At 34.6% G+C, this 20407-nt stretch overlaps 1 long non-coding RNA gene across 2 annotated transcripts in view; it reads left to right on the top strand.

Annotated features, from left to right (window-relative positions):
• LOC102132238 (uncharacterized) overlaps positions 1 to 17428 on the top strand; it is a 159917-nt gene extending 142489 nt beyond the window's left edge. The window contains exons 4-6 of one of the 2 annotated variants that reach the window (XR_012426680.1): positions 1491 to 1599; positions 4019 to 4157; positions 17152 to 17428. This is a non-coding gene — a long non-coding RNA (uncharacterized lncRNA). Of the gene's footprint in view, positions 1 to 1490; positions 1600 to 4018; positions 4381 to 17151 lie in introns of those variants that run through there. The other variant, XR_010582613.2, reaches the window with a different exon arrangement.
• Positions 17429 to 20407: the final 2979 nt, after the last annotated feature.

The following is a 20407-nucleotide window of genomic DNA, read 5'->3' as shown; positions in this document are numbered from 1 at the left end:
CCAAAGCTTTTATTTACTGGGAGACTTTATATTACAGCTTCAACCTTATTACTTGTTTTGGGTGGGTTCAGGTTTTGGATTTCTTCCTGTTTTAAACTTGGTAAGTTGTATGTATCTAGAAATTTGTCCATTTCTTCTAGACTTTTTACTTATTGGTACTATAGTTGCTCATAGCAGTCACTAATGATTCTTGGAATTTCTGCAGTGTCAGTTGTAATGTCTCCTTTTTATTTCTGATTTTATTTACTTGGATTTTCTCTCTTTTTTCTTAGATTAGCTAAAGATTTCTCAGTTTTGTTAAAATTTTCAAAAAAACAATTTTTTATTGATTTTTAGTATTTTTTTAATTTCAATTTTGTTTATATCTTCTCTGAACTTTATTATTTCTTTTCTTCTACTAATTTTGGGTTTGGTTTGCTTTTGTAGTTCTTAAGATGCATTGTTAGATTGTTTATTTGAATTTTTTCCCCTTTTTTGATGCAGGCACTTATAGCTATAAACTTCCCTCTTAGTATTGCTTTTCTTGTATCTCATAGACTTTGATAGGTTGTATTTCAATTTTAATTTGTTTTGGGGAATTTTTCAATTTTTTTCTTAATTTTCTTATTGACCTATTGTTCATTAAGAAGCATATTGTTTAATTTCCATGTAATTGTATAGTTATCAAAATTCTTCACGTTATTAATTTCTAGTTTTATTCCATTGTGGTCAGAGCGGATTCTTGATATTATTCATTTGAATGTTTTATGTTTTCTGGCCTAATACATGATCTGTCCTTGAGAATGATACATGTGCTGAGGAAAAGAATGTGTATTTTTCAGCTCTTGGATGAAATGATCTGTAAATATCTATTAGATACATTTAATCTACAGTGCAGATTAAGTCAGACGTTTCTTTATTGATTTTGTGTCTGGAAAATCCATCCAATGCTGAAAGTTGAGTGTTGAAGTTTTCAGATATTATTATATTGGGGCCTATTTGTATTTTTAACTATGATAATACTTTCTTGATATGTCTTGTTGCTCCAGTGTTGGGTGCATATATATTGAAAATTGTATTATCATTTGCTGAATTGACCCCTTATAATTATATAGTGACCTTCTTTGTCTCTTCTTATAGTTTTTGTTTTCAAATCTAATTTGTCTGATATAAGTATAGTTACTTCTGTTCTTTTTTGTTTTCCATTGGAATGGAATCTCTTTTTCCATCCCTGTATTTCAGTCTATGTGTGTTTTTATAGGTAAAGTGTGTTTCTTGTGGACAACAGATGAATGGTCTTGTTTTTTCATCCATTTAACCAGTCTATGTCTTTTGATTAGAGAGTTTAGTCTATTTACATTCAATGTTATCATTGATCATTGATAAGTAAGGACGTACTCCTTCCATTTTGTTATTTGTTTTCTGGTTGTTTTGTGGTCTTCTCTTCCTTCTTTATTTCATTCATGTCTTCCACTAGTGAAGATGATTTTTCTCTGCTTCTTGTTTCTCAGTTTTCTCTATGGAGCACCAGAAGGTTCCACACTGCCAGAAGGTTCTATCCACTGCACCTGAGAACAGAGGCAATCGGCGAGTGCAAACAGGACTCTGACTATCCCTGATGTATGTAGCACTGTACTGTGATGGGGCCGGTTTCTGGTGTGGAGTAGGGGAATAACATAGAAAGTGATCTCCACCTAGAGTCCTGATATTAGTGGTACACAGTAACTCCTGCGTTTAGCACACTCCTCCCTTATGTGATACTGGATCCTAAAGAGGTATGATGAACACATCCAGAGCACCTAACTCTTTTGCTGTTCTCTCTACTATTCTTTATCTACCCCCCTACCCCCACCACCATGGCACTTCATGGCAGAAACTCTCCATTATTCTTGATGCAATCCTCCAGTACAGGAAGGACTAGCTTTTGTATTTTCTACTTCTTGTGTGATCAAATTCTCTCTTTTCCCCGAATTTATTACACATTTTTCTAGTTTAAGTCTTGGTTTGATAAAAAGAATAATGAAATTTAGCTTATACACTTTTCTTAAGTTTTATTTTATTTTGTTTTGTTTTTTGAGGCAGGAACTCTGCAGCCCAGGCTGGAATGCAGTGGTGTCATCACGGCTCACTGTGGCTTCAGTTTCCAAGGCTGAAGTGATCCTCCTGCTTCAGCCTCCCAAGTAGCTCTGACTACAGGAAAGTGCCACCACACTTGTCTAATTTTTTGTAGAGATAGAGGTCTCACTATGTTGCCTAGGCTAGCCTCAAACTTCTAGACTCAAGCGCAGGAAAGTGCCACCACGCTTGGCTAATTTTTTGTAGAGATGGAGGTCTCACTATGTTGCCTAGGCTAGTCTCAAATTCTGGGATCAAGCAACTCTCCTGCTTCAGCCCCCCAAAATGCAGGGATTACAGGTATGAGACACTGTATCTGACTTTATTTGCTTTTTTATTGGACAAGATAATCACTGTCTCGTCCTTGAAATAAAAATAATTTACTGCTTGACTTTGAAGGTGAAAATGAAAAGTGAAAGTCTGCAAAAGGACAAATTAAAACATGAAATTAATATTTTCAACTTATTTTTCTTATAATAGTTTCTGAATAAAAGTTGACCATTCTTTTGTATCCACTTGCTAAAGCAGAGCTTGGAAAACAATAGCTGTTTTTGTAAATAGCATTTTATAGTAACATAGCCACATTCCTTTGTTTACGTACTGTCTATGAGTAGTTTACACTTCAATGGTAAGTAGCTGTGACTGAGAGCTACGTTCTACAAAACTTAAGGTGCTTAATATTTTACCCTTCACAGGAAAAGCTTGCTGGTACCTGATACCATGCTAGAGGCTAAAATTTGAAGTATTTTATAGCTTAACTCCAGACTTTTAATCCAGAGCCATCTCTTGTCCAATTCCTACTTCTTTTTATAAGTATAAATAAGAGTTTTCTTTTTTATTCCACAGGATGCTTCTTTATACCATCATAATAGTTAATTTTATTTCTCTTTTTGCTGAAAACATCCTTAAGTCTCTTACCTGCTTATACTTTGCAGTCTATTCATATATCGTTAACCTCTGTGAAATCTTCTCAGAGACCTCCAGGTCTAGTGAGTTGTTCATTCTTCTATGCTTTCTTTTAACCTCAGGACATCATTGAAGATTTATTTTAATATTTCACTATTTCATAATAATGTATCTCTCTATATATACTATGACCCCCTGGAAAATAGAGAGTGGGTCTAACATATCTTACCGATTCCTGGTAGACCTTGATATTTGGAGCAAAAACTAAATTCTATTAAATTAATTAAGTTAGCAATAATGATAAACTTTATATAAATCATTTTTTTCATAAAAACAGACATTATATTTATTTGCTCCACACTGTTTTAATAAACAAATTCATTCAACATATATGTATAAAATGTTCAGCATATGTCAGGCTGGAGATCTAATGGAAATTGATTTTTCTTTAAATGTAGGCCCTACCCTTCAATAACATTATTCTATAATATTATTTTTATGTTTTGAACTTTACAGCAAATTATTGTGGAAATTTACAAGTTGTTTCATTTGTATGACTCTGTTCAGTTTATCTGTTTATCTATCTATGAATAATATGTAAAAATTATCAGAGCATATCCTATACAAAAGTTTATTTTCCTGTGGTTCTTATATTAATTATGATCAACACTATAATTCACAAATGTTTAATTTAAGTAAAAATATCTTGACACTTTGAGCTCTCATCTATTCTGCTGCTAACATTTCCTAAAAGCTTTCAGAATTATCTGTATCCATTCAGGTAGTTATGGATATGTAGAATTACCAGGAATATGTAGAATAGATGTTATTCTACATATCCACATTCCTGAATTGTTCTGAAAGTAAAACACATTTTGGATTGAATTGTGTTTTCCCAAAATTCATATATTGAATTCCTTGCCCACCGTGTGACAATATTTGCAGATTAGACCTTTAAAGAGGTAATTAAAATTAAATCAAATCTTAAAGACAGTGCTCTAATTCAATATGACTGAAGTTCTTTTTAGAAGAGGAAGAGATACCGAGGATGCCTGCACACAGAAAAAAAGATATTACGATGGCAAGCTAAGGATAGAGGCTGCCCCAGAAACCAACACTGCTGGGACTTTACTCTTGGACTTCCAGCCTCCAAAACTGTAAGAAAATAAATTTCTGATGCTTAAGCCACCCAGTCTCTTATGACACTCCTAGTAGGCTAATACGGATCCACAAGTCAAAGATGTTATTGCAAACATAAGTCCAATTACCTTTCTAGAGGTATATAATTCAGTCTCCCACCCTCATTTATCTATGGTAGAACTTTTTCTGATGATTTAGTATTATTTGCAATAAAATAAATATATTAAATCATATGTTTAAATGAATGCTTTCTATATAAAATATTTAATTTCACTAATATCTACTTATACCTCAATCTTCACATTAATAGTCATATGTTCTAGGCTTACATATGTAGGGGTGGAAGATTTTTTTCTATCTCATGAAGGTATGGAACAAATGAACAATGGACAGATTAAAGGAAAAAAGGTGTACAAGTTTATTAATGTGCAAGTACACGAGAGCCACGTGAAAGATTAAACTCAGGTCCAGATGGCTGGAGTTTAAAATAGCACCGTGAGCTACAGAAAGAAACAGGGACCTCTGATGGATAGGTAGGGAGGTGGAACTGCTAACATGGGAAAGCGAAGGGAGAGAAATGTCATAGAAAATAAAAGTTTTCTTATTATACAGATAAAGGCTCTCAGGTAGCAGACCTTAGAAGAATAGTTGAAAAAAATAAGTGAAAAGTCTACCTGGGCATGGTAACGTGGGCATGGAGACTTTTAGTCTTCTCTCCTGCAACAGGAATTAATCTTGTCTGGTTAATGTAGATCAGGGAGAGGGTCAAAGACGACCCTTATTCTGGAGGAATTTCCCTTAATCAGATAAGAGAATTTTAGAGAATACCACACGGGGTACTTCAGGAATGAAAGAGATTCCAGAGAGGGGAAGGGTCAGAGAGACACCTTGAAGCTGCTCTTTTAGTTCAAAGTTGCCATACTTTTGGGTATCTTTTTTATGAGCCCCAACAAATACAGTATAGTGTGTACCAACATCATCATCTTCTCACTGGGATGACTTTACAATTCAATGACAATTCATTAATGAGAGAGGGTAAAAAGTAAAAACAGATTTAAAAAGAGAGCTTTGTTATACTTTATGTTATCTTATTTATTTATTCATCTACCTATCTTTTATTTATTTATTTTTATAGGGACAGGGTCCCACTGTGTTGCCTAGGCTAGTCTCAAACTCAGGGACTAAAGTGATCCTCCCTCCTCGGCCTCCCAAAGTGCTGGAATTACAGGAGTCAGCCACTATACCCTGCCATAATTTATGTTTTCTTCTCCAATCACATTGTTTTTTAATAGCTATATTAATTAACATTTATGATTTAATTTCTTATTTCCATATGCACGAAGTTGTTTTCTTTTTTTTGTTTTACCTTAAATTCTGAAAATTAATTTTATTGTTAAACATAAACATACAGAAAAGTCAGAAAAAATAGCAAACCTGTATTTTAATTTTACAGAAAAATTTTAAGAATATTTTTAATTTGAACAATGTGTAACCAGTATCCAGTCAAGAAAAAGAAAACTAGAAGCACAGAGGAAGCCACCTATATGACTCTTTCTGACCACACATCTCAACCTTCTCTCTGAACAATCACGATCCTGATTTTTAGGAAATTTCTTTTTCTATTTTCTTTACAGTTTTACCACCTATGTGTTATTCCAAAACAATACAGGTCCTTTTGTCTTTTCTTTTCTTTTCTTTTTTTTTTTCTTTTTTATTTATTTATTTATTTATTATTATTGTACTTTAATTTCTAGGGTACATGTGCATAACGTGCAGGTTTGTTACATATGTATACTTGTGCCATGTTGGTGTGCTGCACCCATCAACTCGTCAGCACCCATCAACTCGTCATTTACATCAGGTATAACTCCCAATGCAATCCCTCCCCCCTCCCCCCTCCCCATGATAGGCCCCAGTGTGTGATGTTCCCCTTCCCGAGTCCAAGTGATCTCATGGTTCAGTTCCCACCTATGAGTGAGAACATGCGGTGTTTGGTTTTCTGTTCTTGTGATAGTTTGCTAAGAATGATGGTTTCCAGCTGCATCCATGTCCCTACAAAGGACACAAACTCATCCTTTTTGATGGCTGCATAGTATTCCATGGTGTATATGTGCCACATTTTCTTAATCCAATCTGTCACTGATGGACATTTGGGTTGATTCCAAGTCTTTGCTATTGTGAACAGTGCTGCAATAAACATATGTGTGCATGTGTCTTTATAGCAGCATGATTTAGAATCCTTTGGGTATATACCCAGTAATGGGATGGCTGGGTCATATGGTACATCTAGTTCTAGATCCTTGAGGAATCGACATACTGTTTTCCATAATGGTTGAACTAGTTTACAATCCCACCAACAGTGTAAAAGTGTTCCTATTTCTCCACATCCTCTCCAGCACCTGTTGTTTCCTGACTTTTTAATGATTGCCATTCTAACTGGTGTGAGATGGTATCTCATTGTGGTTTTGATTTGCATTTCTCTGATGGCCAGTGATGATGAGCATTTTTTCATGTGTCTGTTGGCTGTATGAATGTCTTCTTTTGAGAAATGTCTGTTCATATCCTTTGCCCACTTTTTGATGGGGTTGTTTGTTTTTTTCTTGTAAATTTGTTTGAGTTCTTTGTAGGTTCTGGGTATTAGCCCTTTGTCAGATGAGTAGATTGCAAAAATTTTCTCCCATTCTGTAGGTTGCCTGTTCACTCTGATGGTAGTTTCTTTTGCTGTGCAGAAGCTCTTTAGTTTAATGAGATCCCATTTGTCAATTTTGGCTTTTGCTGCCGTTGCTTTTGGTGTTTTAGACATGAAGTCTTACGAAGTTATTTTCTTAAGGTACTTTGTTGATTAATGCATGTCTGTCTTTAGTATATTGCAAGGCAAGATTTATCCTTTCCCCAAATCTCATGATTAAACACATTTCCACTTTATTTTGACAAAAAATTTAAAACAATTAAGAATTAACTTTGATGAAATGTAAAGCTTAAATTGGTACCATACAAATAGCCAATAGGCATATGAAAAAATGCTCAACATTACCAACCATTAGGAAAATCCAAATCACAATCACAATGAGATATCACCTCACCACAATTAGAATGACTATTATTCAAAAGCCAAAAAATTAACAATTGCTTATAAAGATCCAGACAAAGGGGAACTCTTGTTCTCTGTTGGTGGGCATTAGTACAGCTATTATGTAAAACAGTATGGAGCTTCCTCAAAAAAATAAAAAGTAGAACTGCCATATGATCCAGCAATCCCACTACTGAGCAGTTATCTAATGGAAATAAAATCAGTATGTTGAAGAGATAATTGTGCTTCTAAGATTATTGTAGCATTATACACACAATAACCAAGATGAGTACCCAACTCAAATGTCCGTCAGTGGAAGCATGGATAAAGAAAATGTGATATATATGTATAATGGAATACTATTCAGATATTACAAACAATGAAATCCTGTCATTTGAAGCAATACAAATGGAACTGGAGAGCATTACGCTAAGTAAAATAAGCCAGCCACAGAAAGAAAAATACCACATATCTGATTCATTTGCAGAATCTAAAATAGTTGATATAGGAGTAGAGTAGTATAGTGGTTACCAGAGGCTGGGGAAGGCAGGGGAAAAGCAAAAGATGGGCAGAGACTGTTCAATGGATACAAAATTACAACTATATAGGAGGAATACATTCTGGTGTGCTATTACAAAGTAGAGTAATGATAGCTAACAATATTCTATATTTTAAAATAACTGGAGAAGATTCTGAATTTTCTCACCACCAAGAAATAAGCGTTTGAGGTGATAGATAAGCTATATATCTTGATTTGGTCTTTATGCAAGCTATACACATATGGAAGCATCACTCTTTACCTCATAAGCATGTAGAATTATCATGCATCAATTAAAAATAAAACTTAAAACATTAAATAATTAAATTGGTAGGTCTCATTTTCATATTTTTTTCTTAGCACATGATTTTTCATAAAATATAGTAACTTTTTTTTTAAAAAAAGCCAAGTGAAGAAAACAACAATAAAGACAGTTTGAAAAATTAATCTCCACTGCAATAACATAAACCAAATAATATTGGAAGCACACATTTTACCACTTTAAGCATAGTTTTGTTGTAAATAAATTGAATTTTTGATAATCGGGCCATTGTTTTACAGAAGTGTTTCTGTTTCTTGTTTTTGTTCTCCCTCAATGTAGTTATTGAGTGTCTATCTGCCAACATTGTACCCAGTATGGGAGATTTAAAGATAAAATGATAGCCTAGAGAGATGCACTAAATAGAGTTGTAAACATTGATAGAGTAATAGACACCCAGATCACGACAGTCTCCTCAGAAACATGTGGACTTGCTAATATGCTTTAATGAGCTATTGAGTTTTAGCACTACAAAGCACTAGGAGTTTCAAATCTTCCTTATGGCTGTGTTATATAAATCTACCACTGATCTTTTTATAAACCCCACTTAATGTTAATTACTAGAACTGGGTCACCGACAAGTGAAATATTAAATTATACTCTGATGACAACTCACTGCAAAGTAATTCTGGTACTCTTAACTTTAATTTTTAGAATATAAGTAGTATTCTAAAAGAATATAAGTAGTATTCTAAAAGATAGTACTTTGTAAGGATCGAAGTATGAATATTATTATCGAAGTATGAATATTATTAAGGTAGTATACTTTTATAAGTATACTACCTTACTGACATACAGGGATAATAACATTCATTAAAATTTATTCAATGCTTGCTATGTGGGTTATATACCATAACTCATTAAATTCTCAACCCTATGAGGAATGCAAAAAATTTAATCCTGTTTAATGGACATTAGTTTGCCTGAAGATCTTTAGCTGGCAAGTAACAGAACAGGCACTTTGGCCAGGCCCCTGCTACTGATACCTTTTCTACAAATATCAATAGTTTCTGTATTATAACGAGGAGCACCTATAGCATACATTTTGTAAAACAAGCTAATTTAGTAGTTTTCACTGGCATACTAAGTACTAGTGTTGCAAAGATAAATAAGATGTAACCTCTAATTGAAAAAGAGCTACATTGTAATTGGAGAGATAAGATACACAATTTTGTTTCATATAAAAAAATGCATTGGTGGCTTTAAGAATATACTGGGCAAATCCACCTGGGTGATGATGGTGAAGGTTGTTAGGTAAATTTTAAGAAGGAAAAAATTATGAACTGAATTTAAAAATATTTGTAAATGACCCTTGCAACAAGGCTTGTATATATAAAGTATAGACATCCATGAATGAACAGGAATATGAGCCATTTTAAACACTAAATTGCAGAAACAGTAGTTAAACCTTCACTAAGTAAAAGTTTTTAATATTAGCAACAACAGAACAAAGCAGATTGTGTACTAGCAGGCAGAAGGACAGGGATATATAATAGATATCGGACATCAGACCATACAAATATTAAGGGTCAGCCAAAACGAACTGAGGTTTGCAATCCTGCATAAAAAGAAGCCAAGCTACTAATTTGATGAAAAATAGCCTACTTAACTTTGGCCTTGCTCGTTTATGCTTGGGTCCAATGACTCTGCTAGTCATGTAGAGTATGATTGAGGAAACAAGCATAACACTTGTTTTGTGTTACCTTTCCATGTTTCAAAAATTACATTTTAACACATTTAAAATTCTACATTTTACATTTTATTTTCTTGTGTGCAACAACACATGTTTATAAAAATGTGTAAGATTATTCTACAGTTGGTGGGCATATAAATGAGCAAATCCAAGTATTTGACCGTAAACAAGGTTGGGGGTGAAAGCATGCTTAGCACAAGACACAGATTTACACACAATAGCTACGAATGGCTGTATGACTTCAAATCAAGAATTTTGGCATGTATATGAAATATGAAGTAAGAATTTTTATTGCTCTACCAATTTCATCTTCATAGTATCACTACACCATTTTTTAATCCATCAAAAGAAATTTTATTTTATTTTATTTTATTTATTTATTTATTTATTATTATTATACTTTAAGTTCTAGGGTACATGTGCATAACGTGCAGGTTTGTTACATATGTATACTTGTGCCATGTTGCTGTGCTGCACCCATCAACTCATCATTTACATCAGGTATAACTCCCAATGCAATCCCTCCCCCCTCCCCCCTCCCCATGATAGGCCCCGGTGTGTGATGTTCCCCTTCCTGAGTCCAAGTGATCTCATTGTTCAGTTCCCACCTATGAGTGAGAACATGTGGTGTTTGGTTTTCTGTTCTTGTGATAGTTTGCTAAGAATGATGGTTTCCAGCTGCATCCATGTCCCTACAAAGGACACAAACTCATCCTTTTTGATGGCTGCATAGTATTCCATGGTGTATATGTGCCACATTTTCTTAATCCAATCTGTCACTGATGGACATTTGGGTTGATTCCAAGTCTTTGCTATTGTGAATAGTGCTGCAATAAACATATGTGTGCATGTGTCTTTATAGCAGCATAATTTATAATCCTTTGGGTATATACCCAGTAATGGGATGGCTGGGTCATATGGTACATCTAGTTCTAGATCCTTGAGGAATCGACATACTGTTTTCCATAATGGTTGAACTAGTTTACAATCCCACCAACAGTGTAAAAGCGTTCCTATTTCTCCACATCCTCTCCAGCACCTGTTGTTTCCTGACTTTTTAATGATCGCCATTCTAACTGGTGTGAGATGGTATCTCATTGTGGTTTTGATTTGCATTTCTCTGATGGCCAGTGATGATGAGCATTTTTTCATGTGTCTGTTGGCTGTATGAATGTCTTCTTTTGAGAAATGTCTGTTCATATCCTTTGCCCACTTTTTGATGGGGTTGTTTGTTTTTTTCTTGTAAATTTGTTTGAGTTCTTTGTAGGTTCTGGGTATTAGCCCTTTGTCAGATGAGTAGATTGCAAAAATTTTCTCCCATTCTGTAGGTTGCCTGTTCACTCTGATGGTAGTTTCTTTTGCTGTGCAGAAGCTCTTTAGTTTAATGAGATCCCATTGTTCAATTTTGGCTTTTGCTGCCGTTGCTTTTGGTGTTTTAGACATGAAGTCTTTGCCCATGCCTATGTCCTGAATGGTACTACCTAGGTTTTCCTCTAGGATTTTTATGGTATTAGGTCTAACATTTAAGTCTCTAATCCATCTTGAATTAATTTTCGTATAAGGAGTAAGGAAAGGATCCAGTTTCAGCTTTCTACTTATGGCTAGCCAATTTTCCCAGCACCATTTATTAAATAGGGAATCCTTTCCCCATTTCTTGTTTCTCTCAGGTTTGTCAAAGATCAGATGGCTGTAGATGTGTGGTATTATTTCTGAGGACTCTGTTCTGTTCCATTGGTCTATATCTCTGTTTTGGTACCAGTACCATGCTGTTTTGGTTACTGTAGCCTTGTAGTATAGTTTGAAGTCAGGTAGCGTGATGCCTCCAGCTTTGTTCTTTTGACTTAGGATTGTCTTGGAGATGTGGGCTCTTTTTTGGTTCCATATGAATTTTAAAGCAGTTTTTTCCAATTCTGTGAAGAAACTCATTGGTAGCTTGATGGGGATGGCATTGAATCTATTTGCAGATGACATGATTGTATATTTAGAAAACCCCATTGTCTCAGCCCAAAATCTCCTTAAGCTGATAAGCAACTTCAGCAAAGTCTCAGGATACAAAATTAATGTGCAAAAATCACAAGCATTCTTATACACCAGTAACAGACAAACACAGAGCCAAATCATGAATGAACTTCCATTCACAATTGCTTCAAAGAGAATAAAATATCTAGGAATCCAACTGACAAGGGATGTAAAGGTCCTCTTCAAGGAGAACTACAAACCACTGCTCAGTGAAATAAAAGAGGACACAAACAAATGGAAGAACATACCATGCTCATGGATAGGAAGAATCAATATCGTGAAAATGGCCATACTGCCCAAGGTAATTTATAGATTCAATGCCATCAAAAGAAATTTGTATGTGTCCCAAATTACGTTGAGTTCTGTAAAAGATTTAAAGCGTTCATGGAAGGAATTTTGTCCTGAAAAGGCTTTTCTTTTTCTTAGAATGATAATAATTAATGAAATAAAGAAGTATATTTATATCTCCCAGTCAGTAACTTAAAATCAGAAAAAAGAATTTTAAGAGCAACCAAAGAACAGAAGGATTCTCCTACCCTGCTGCTGGTCATGAAAATTACCCTGCTAAGCTTGCATATTATCCTCTTCAGTCAAGAATAAGTAGACACACAACTGTTCTCTCCAATAATAATATACAAACTATATAACCAAATAAGACAATGTGATAGCATACAAAGGGCATGCTATGGAAAAATACAAAGGAAAGAAACATAGTAGAAATCTCCTGCCTTTTATTACCAATAAAATTTCTCTCCCCCAACTGCCCACCAGAACACATGTTTTTAAAAAAAATATATGTAATAGAAAAATTGGTAAAATAATATAGTAAATTGCTAATTGACCAGCTGAGAAGAAAACCAAAAAAAATAGATCAGTAACTACAGAAACAAAATACAGTATTAGAATTAAAGTCAACATGAATGATACAGATGACTAAATCAGTATTGTATAGAGAAAATATGAGGCTATTGGTTTTGCTGGAGAAAAGAAAATACAGAGAATTGAGCATGAACGGCATTTAAAATACAGAATGGAGACTGGGTGTGGTGGCTCACATCTGTAATCCCAGCACTTTGGGAGGCCAAGGCCAAGGCCGAGGCCAGCGGATCGTTTGAGGTCAGGAGTTTGAGACCAGCCTGGCCAATATGGCGAAACTCCGTCTCTACCAAAAATACAAAAATTAGCCAGTCATGATGGCGCGGGCCTGTAGTCCCAGCTACTCAGGAGGCTGAGGCCTAAGAATCAATTGAACCCAGGAGGCGTAGGTGGCAGTGAGTGGAGATCACGTCGTTACACTCTAGCCTGGGCAACAGAGTGACACCCTGTTTCCAAAAAAATCACATAATGGAAAACTAAAAATAGTCTGCATTAAGATGTTTCATAAGCCTATTAAAGATAACTAAGTGAAAATAAATCGTCAGGTAGAAATACATTGAATTAAGAATATTTCTCCAAATATTAAATATTACATAAAAGTAGACCAAGCTAAAGAGCTTTGAAGTGGAAAAGTGTAACTGGATGAATAAATATTAGGCAACTTGCTCTTTTTGGAGGGGCTGTGGTGGTGATGGGGTCGCAAAGGAATTTTGAAACATAAATGAATCCAACAAAGATGTTGTAACATGCTTACCTTTATAACAAAACACTCAAAGACTCAATTGGCGAACAGAAAGGACTAAAATTAAGCAGGAAGAGAGAAGAGATAATGGTTTAAAACGAACTGCATAAATCAAAATAGCAACAAGGAAATAACAGAGATAAAAGAAAAAAATTATTACATAGTAGAATTAAAAATACATAGAAAATTATTTTTAAAAATTATTATAAAAACTTTTAAAATCCTAGTCAATTGGAAGGAAAGAAAGAAAGCAGATACATAAATTTAAAACAAATATTTTATAGAAAAACCGTCAAACTATTTACTATGTATATTTTCAGATAGCATTTGAAAAATCAGAACCAAATGGGAGATTTGTAGCAAAACATAGATGATCAGTAGGTTTTATTTAAAAAATGAGAATAAAACAAGGTGAATAAACTTGAATAAAATAGAAAAATATGTCAAATAATTCTCTCTCCTAGAGATAATTTTTTATCTCTAGTCGGATGTTTTTAAAAGTCAGTTTTCGGGGCCGGGCATGGTGGCTCATGCCTGTAATCCCAGCACTTTGGGAGGCCGAGGCGGGGGGATCACAAGGTCAGGAGATCGAGACCATCCTGGCTAATACGGTGAAACCCCGTCTCTACTAAAAATACAAAAAATTAGCTGGGCGTGGTGGCGGGCTCCTGTAGTCCCAGCTACTTGGGAGGCTGAGTCAGGAGAATGGCATGAACCCGGGAGGCGGAGCTTGCAGTGAGCTGAGATTGCGCCACTGCATTCCAGCCTGGGCGACAGAGGGAGACTCTGTCTCAAAGAAAAAAAAAAAAAGAAAAGAAAAGGAAAAGTCAATTTTCTAAAATTTACCAAGAATAACTATTTTTAACACATACTATTAAAGTTTTTCAACACATAGACTAGGATACAAAATTTCTAAATTCATGTTATGAAGCTGGTAAACTTCTACCAAAATTTGACAAAAGTAGCACAAAAAAGAATCTCATGTTTGGAAATTAAAGAAATATCTTAGTTTTAAAAATATTTTTAAAATACTAGCAAAACAAATCCAACAATACGTAATAAAGTAAATTTTGTTATGGGAATTCTCATAAAAGATTATGTGATCTGGCCGGGAGCCGTGGCTCACGCCTGTAATCCCAGCACTTTGGGAGACCGAGGTGGGTGGATCAAAAGGTCAAGAGATCGAGACCATCCTGATCAACATGTTGAAACCCCTTCTCTACTAAAAACACAAAAAATTAGCTGGGAGTGGTGGTGGGTGCCTGTAGTCCCAGCTACTCGGGAGTCTGGGTGAGGCAGGAGGATCCCTTGAACCCGGGAGTCCAAGGTTGCAGTGAGCAGAGATCGTGCCACTGAACTCCAGCTTGGTGACAGAGTGAGACTCTTGTCTCAAAAAAAGAAAGATAAATCTGTTAATGTTTCAATATATTAATATAATTTGTTTCATCACTGGTCAAAGGGAAAAATATATAATTATTTAATAGATTATAAAAGTTTGATGAAATTAAATATATGACATTAATAAAGGTTGTTAATAAAATGGGAAAATAAAGCTTATCTTTCATAGATCATATGTGTTGGCATTCCCATTTAATCTTAAGAAATATGACTGCTATTGCATTATTCTTGAATTTTCATCCAATGTAATAAGTGAAGAAATAAAATAATACAATTATTATCAAAAGCTACAGCCCAATGTCCCTTATTTCAAAAAGATGTTCTGTATAGAAAGGGTAAGAACAGTGACTCACACACCCTCAAAAATAATAATAGATATGTTACTAGTATATTTTTATAATAACTATTAAAAAACAATTACTTCCCTACATTTCACAAAAATGTACAAGATAGAATAATAGAACAGGATCCCTTTCTTCACAATTGACTAAAAATGTAGATTTAAAAATATTATTTATCCAGAAGTCTAAATCCCAACAGGATTCAAGCACTGAAAATATTTTCCATGTTTATTTTTTCCCAAAGCTTATTCTTTTTAATGTTATCTATTTGTAATAATTTTAAAAATGTGTTTTTAAAATGCTCAGTGAGTGACATAGATGTAATCTGCTCTGTGCAGAAGAGCACGTGATCAGATCTTTCAGCTCAATTCACATGATAATGACATGGGTGGTGTGGATTATAATTAATAGATTGCAAATGGCTCTATAAAAAGCTTCTTCATGTTGCTAAAAAATGTCAACCATTTCCTAGAACATAGGTCTTAAATTTCCAACCAGACAAGCTCCAGATATACATGCTGAAGCTGAAATGACAAAAACAAAGTTATAATTAAGCTGATAAGACCATACATGTACATTTTCAAAAGTGCCATTGTTTATTCTAATTTTCTGCAGATGCTTTGAAATTAAATTCGATTGAAAAAATATTTTGAAACTGACTTAATGTAAGATTTTCTAGTAAATAAACTGAATTATTAAATTTTAAAATTTTAATGAAAATCAGTGACTTTTGCAATATTTGAGTCTTTATGCAGAAACTGATAGAGCAAATGGATTATTTCTGCCTAAGTCTATACATTTTAGTTTTTCATGTAACATGCTATTACATTTTCAAGTAAACAAAAATATCTAAAATGGTTGTAAAAATGATGAAATATTCCTTACTAATTATTTCATTGAATGGTATTGTGTGGGGTTGGAGGACATTACAGATACATGCCACTACTGCCACAGAATACAGTTATAAAAATTTGGGAGGGGGAATAATCAACAATCAGAGAGGTAGCAGAGAGCATGCTGTCCTCCAAACTCTATTCCATAACATGGAGGGGCATGGAGGGGTTCTGTATGCACCTCAGCCAAGGTTTCCACAGAGGGAGGCCAGCTTCAGCCAGAAGCAAGCATAGGCATGAAACCAGAGCACACCAAGAAGAGTGGGAAAAATACCTCCAGACCATATTTATAAGTTAGCACCCTACTAGGAGCTAGGAAACACCTAGTTTCTCTATACAATGGTATCTCTGGGCCAGGAAGAGTGATAAGAAATGTATACAGTGAGCACTAAGGCCTGCATTCTTAGGCCTTGGAAACAGCCCTACCAGCCAGGAACAGTAAGAATAGTTTAGGTGAGCTGATTTGGACTAAGATACCAAAAGGGAGGAGAAAATGAGGTTCTTGGGACATCACTATCTGACTCTTATCAAATCTATTTACTGCATAAATAATATAATACAGTATTAAACTCATTTATTTGTAAATTTTACTAGTTTGTCTTCCTTCCAATGTCGATATGAATAATATTGAATTAGATTATCAAGAGTATTTTGCAATTAGGAAGAAGATGGGCCTTCTTGCTGAAGGTTTATCCCCAAAAGCACTGACTGTGCCAGGTTTTAACACTCTGAATGCTGGATTAAGGACAGGAACTCAAGGCAGGGGCAGTGGTGAGGAATTGAGCAGAGCTGAGAGATTATAAACAGAATCAAACTTTGGAAGTACTTCATTAATTTAACATCCAGGATGGTACCACAAATGTATATTGGCTGAATTTCAGCCTTGTCTTATACTCTATACTACATACCACATCTTAAGGGATAAAATCCTCTTTTCATCACTTTGATCTGGGACTGTAATGGAGTCAGAGTTTGGGAGTCTTGAGAGGAGATAAGTGTATCTGATATGTTACAAGACTTCAGGTAAATTGTGAGCAGAGGGTCAACTATGCTGGATTAAAGATGGCTGCAGAATCTTTGCAAATTTTTTTTTTTTTTTTTTTTTTTTTTTTTTTTTTTCAGGCAGTGGAATCTAGCTCCTTCTCCTTGAATCTTGGCTGGCTTGTGACTGCTTTGACTAATAGAGTACAGCAAAAGTGACTCTGCTACTTCAGGCCTATTTTTTTATGAAGCTAGAAGCTTCAGCCTTGGTTTCTTGAAGCCTGAGATGCCATGCATAAGGTTCAACAATTTGTGGAAGAGTCCATGTGGAGAGACCCTTAGACTAAATGGGGAGGGAGCACTCCAGCTACCCAGGCTAAGGTATTAGGTATTTGAATAAAGTTGTCTTGGAATCTCCTGATTGGCTCAATTGTAGTTGCTACCACCATAAACCTATGTGGAGCACAACTGTCTAGCTAAATCCGCTCAAAATTATTGACCCACAGAATCACGGGCTATGATAAAATATTTGTCATTTTAAGCCACTAAGGTTTGGGGGTGTAGCTTGTTAAAATTTAATTGATAATCAGAAGAGAATTATTTTTGAATGACTATTGCATTTTCATGCAATTGCAATACAAATTCAAATGGTCTTTTAATTTATAGAATTGCCTTGCATGGAAGACACATGTGTGAAATCCAAATAAAAGAATAATGTTCAGGAAAATTAATGAAGAGCTACAAAGATGAAAAATAAAACATATTCTAAACTTTAAATAATTTAGGAAAGTATGATGCTGCGCCTAACAAAAAAAAAAGAAAGAAGGCACAGAAAAAGATCACAGTTTACATAATTGATTTCATGAAAAATTTGTCAGTGAATAATTACTTTGATGAAGTATTTGGTATAGCACTGTGCATATGATAAAATTTCATAATTGAACAAAACTGAAACCCCCAAAACCAGAAGAAAATGTGGCTGAATATTAGCGTAGAATTTTTATAGTTATCTAAAAACATATTTCTTTATGTTACAATTTTCTAAGCTAAATTTTTTTTTGCAAAAATCATATATTTGTCAATATAAGCCTCTACAGTGATTATCATGTAATATTTTTCATGAAAAATGTTATACTTTCTTCTAAAAGTGAACATTTCTTTAAAAACACATTAATGTGGCCGGGCGCGGTGGCTCAAGCCTGTAATCCCAGCACTTTGGGAGGCCGAGACGGGCGGATCACGAGGTCAGGAGATCGAAACCATCTTGGCTAACACGGTGAAACCCCGTCTCTATTAAGAAATACAAAAAACTAGCCGGGCGAGGTGGTGGGCGCCTGTAGTCCCAGCTACTCGGGAGGCTGAGGCCGGAGAATGGCGTGAACCCGGGAGGCGGAGCTTGCAGTGAGCTGAGATCCGGCCACTGCACTCTAGCCTGGGCGACATAGCGAGACTCCGTCTCAAAAAAAAAAAAAAAAAAAAAAAAAAAAAAAAAAAAAAAAAAAAAAAAAAACACACATTAATGTGATGATTTAGTAATAATCTTGCATTATATTGTTAAAACTTGGACAAGTTTTCCTAAATAGTATAAGAAAAAATTACATGCAATTAATTTTTATTCTCTTGAAGAAGATTGCTTCCAAGAAATCAGAGTATAGTCAGATTTTTTTCTCCTCTTCAGAAGGCTGTTCTTCCAACCTAATATAGTGTCATATAGTAAAAATATATAGTTTCTCGTGCGTAAGCTCTCATGATTTTGTCAACTGACATTTAGCAGCATTTACCTCTTGGCTGCCAATTCTTCACTCTGCATAATATATTTTTTTCTTACATAAAAACTGAAACATAGGGAGATTGTAAGTTGGCGTTGCCCCTGTGAGATGACAGTATGATCGGCATCTGTGTAATAAATACAGACTTATAATGTACAAAGACAGCCACGCGTTCACACTCTGACATTTCCACACACCTCAGACTTACATGTTGAAATGCTGAACAATTACAGAAGAAAAAAACAATGCGTGATGGAAAAAAGTGGTATAAGAATACATAACACTAAGTAGAGTTGCCATATTGTATACTATTTAATGTAATGACAGTTCTATTCTTTCTGGGAAGTACCTAAAATACCAGTTAGTGAATAAAGCAATAGATGCTTTTGGAAGAAATTTACATTTCCAGGCAATACTATAAAACATGTTTTAAGTCATAGAGATTGGCTAAAGAGCATTTTAACTTGAAAATTTTCTTATTTTTTCCTGACTTATTGGAAATAGTATATACTTCTCTCTGCCTTTCTCCTGAAAAATATTCTGAAGCACCATAATGTGAATACTAGTTGTTTAAGTAAGTTTACATTTTATTAAATTAATGCTAACACAGCTACTATCATTTGCCTGCTCACACTTACAGCAACAGGAGTAGGGGGTGGAGTTGAAGCTAGATATCTCACACACATTGAACAATCATTAAGAAACAACCACTATTAAGCAAAGTTGATAGGCAGTCAGGAAACAAAGTGGACATAGAAACAGCAGTACTAATTCATAGGTAGTAGAATATATTAGAAATAGGAGGTGTTTTAAAATTATATACTTTATTTCTTATCCACTTTCTTAACTGCAGCTATAAAACTAGAACTCATTTATTTACACAATTAAAAATATTGGGTATCTGGTACCCATCATCGACCAATGAATGATAGAAATTTAAAGATCAATATAGTCTTTAAGGATGTCACAATCTAGTAAGAGCTTATGCCCATAAGATATGTGTATTCTAATATTAATTATTTTACTGAGGCTATATGTCAGATACAAAAGAAGGGATATGGAAAGACAGGAGAGGAGGGATTTAATCTAATTAATTCTCTCTGCAGAGGTTTTGTGGGTTTTTTTTTTTTCAATATTAATGAACTAAGCCTTGAAAACTAAAGCTTTGGAAAAACTTCCCTATGGATATATATGAAGTGAAAGGTGTTCCAGAAAGCAAAAGCTGGCAGAAAAGACAATATTTAGCATAATTATGCTAGAAAGCAAGGAACATTCGGGTGAATGTCTTGAATAAATAAAGCTGTAATATTAACTAAATCAGTGGAAGTCTGGGACATTTTATCTTAACTTTGCAACTGATTTTAGTTTTTTGGTGGAGATGTGACACTTTCACATTTAGGTTTTAAAAAGAAAACATTGACAAAGCCACAAAGAATTGCTTGGAATTGTGGAATCTAGTTAAGATATTATTGTACTATCCAGGACAGAAATAACAAGTATCAACTGAAATTAAGACTGTTAAGGCAGAAATAATTTGCTAAAAGTTTCTGGAAGCCAAATGTGAGGCTCAACCTAGGAAGACACACCAACAAATGTAAATGTGTTTCAAAATCTGTTACAGATTGGAA

The sequence above is a fragment of the Macaca fascicularis genome, chromosome 17, assembly GCF_037993035.2.
Source record: "Macaca fascicularis isolate 582-1 chromosome 17, T2T-MFA8v1.1".
In the NCBI taxonomy this organism is placed as follows: domain Eukaryota; kingdom Metazoa; phylum Chordata; class Mammalia; order Primates; family Cercopithecidae; genus Macaca; species Macaca fascicularis.
This window is presented reverse-complemented; position numbering and strand designations above follow the sequence as displayed.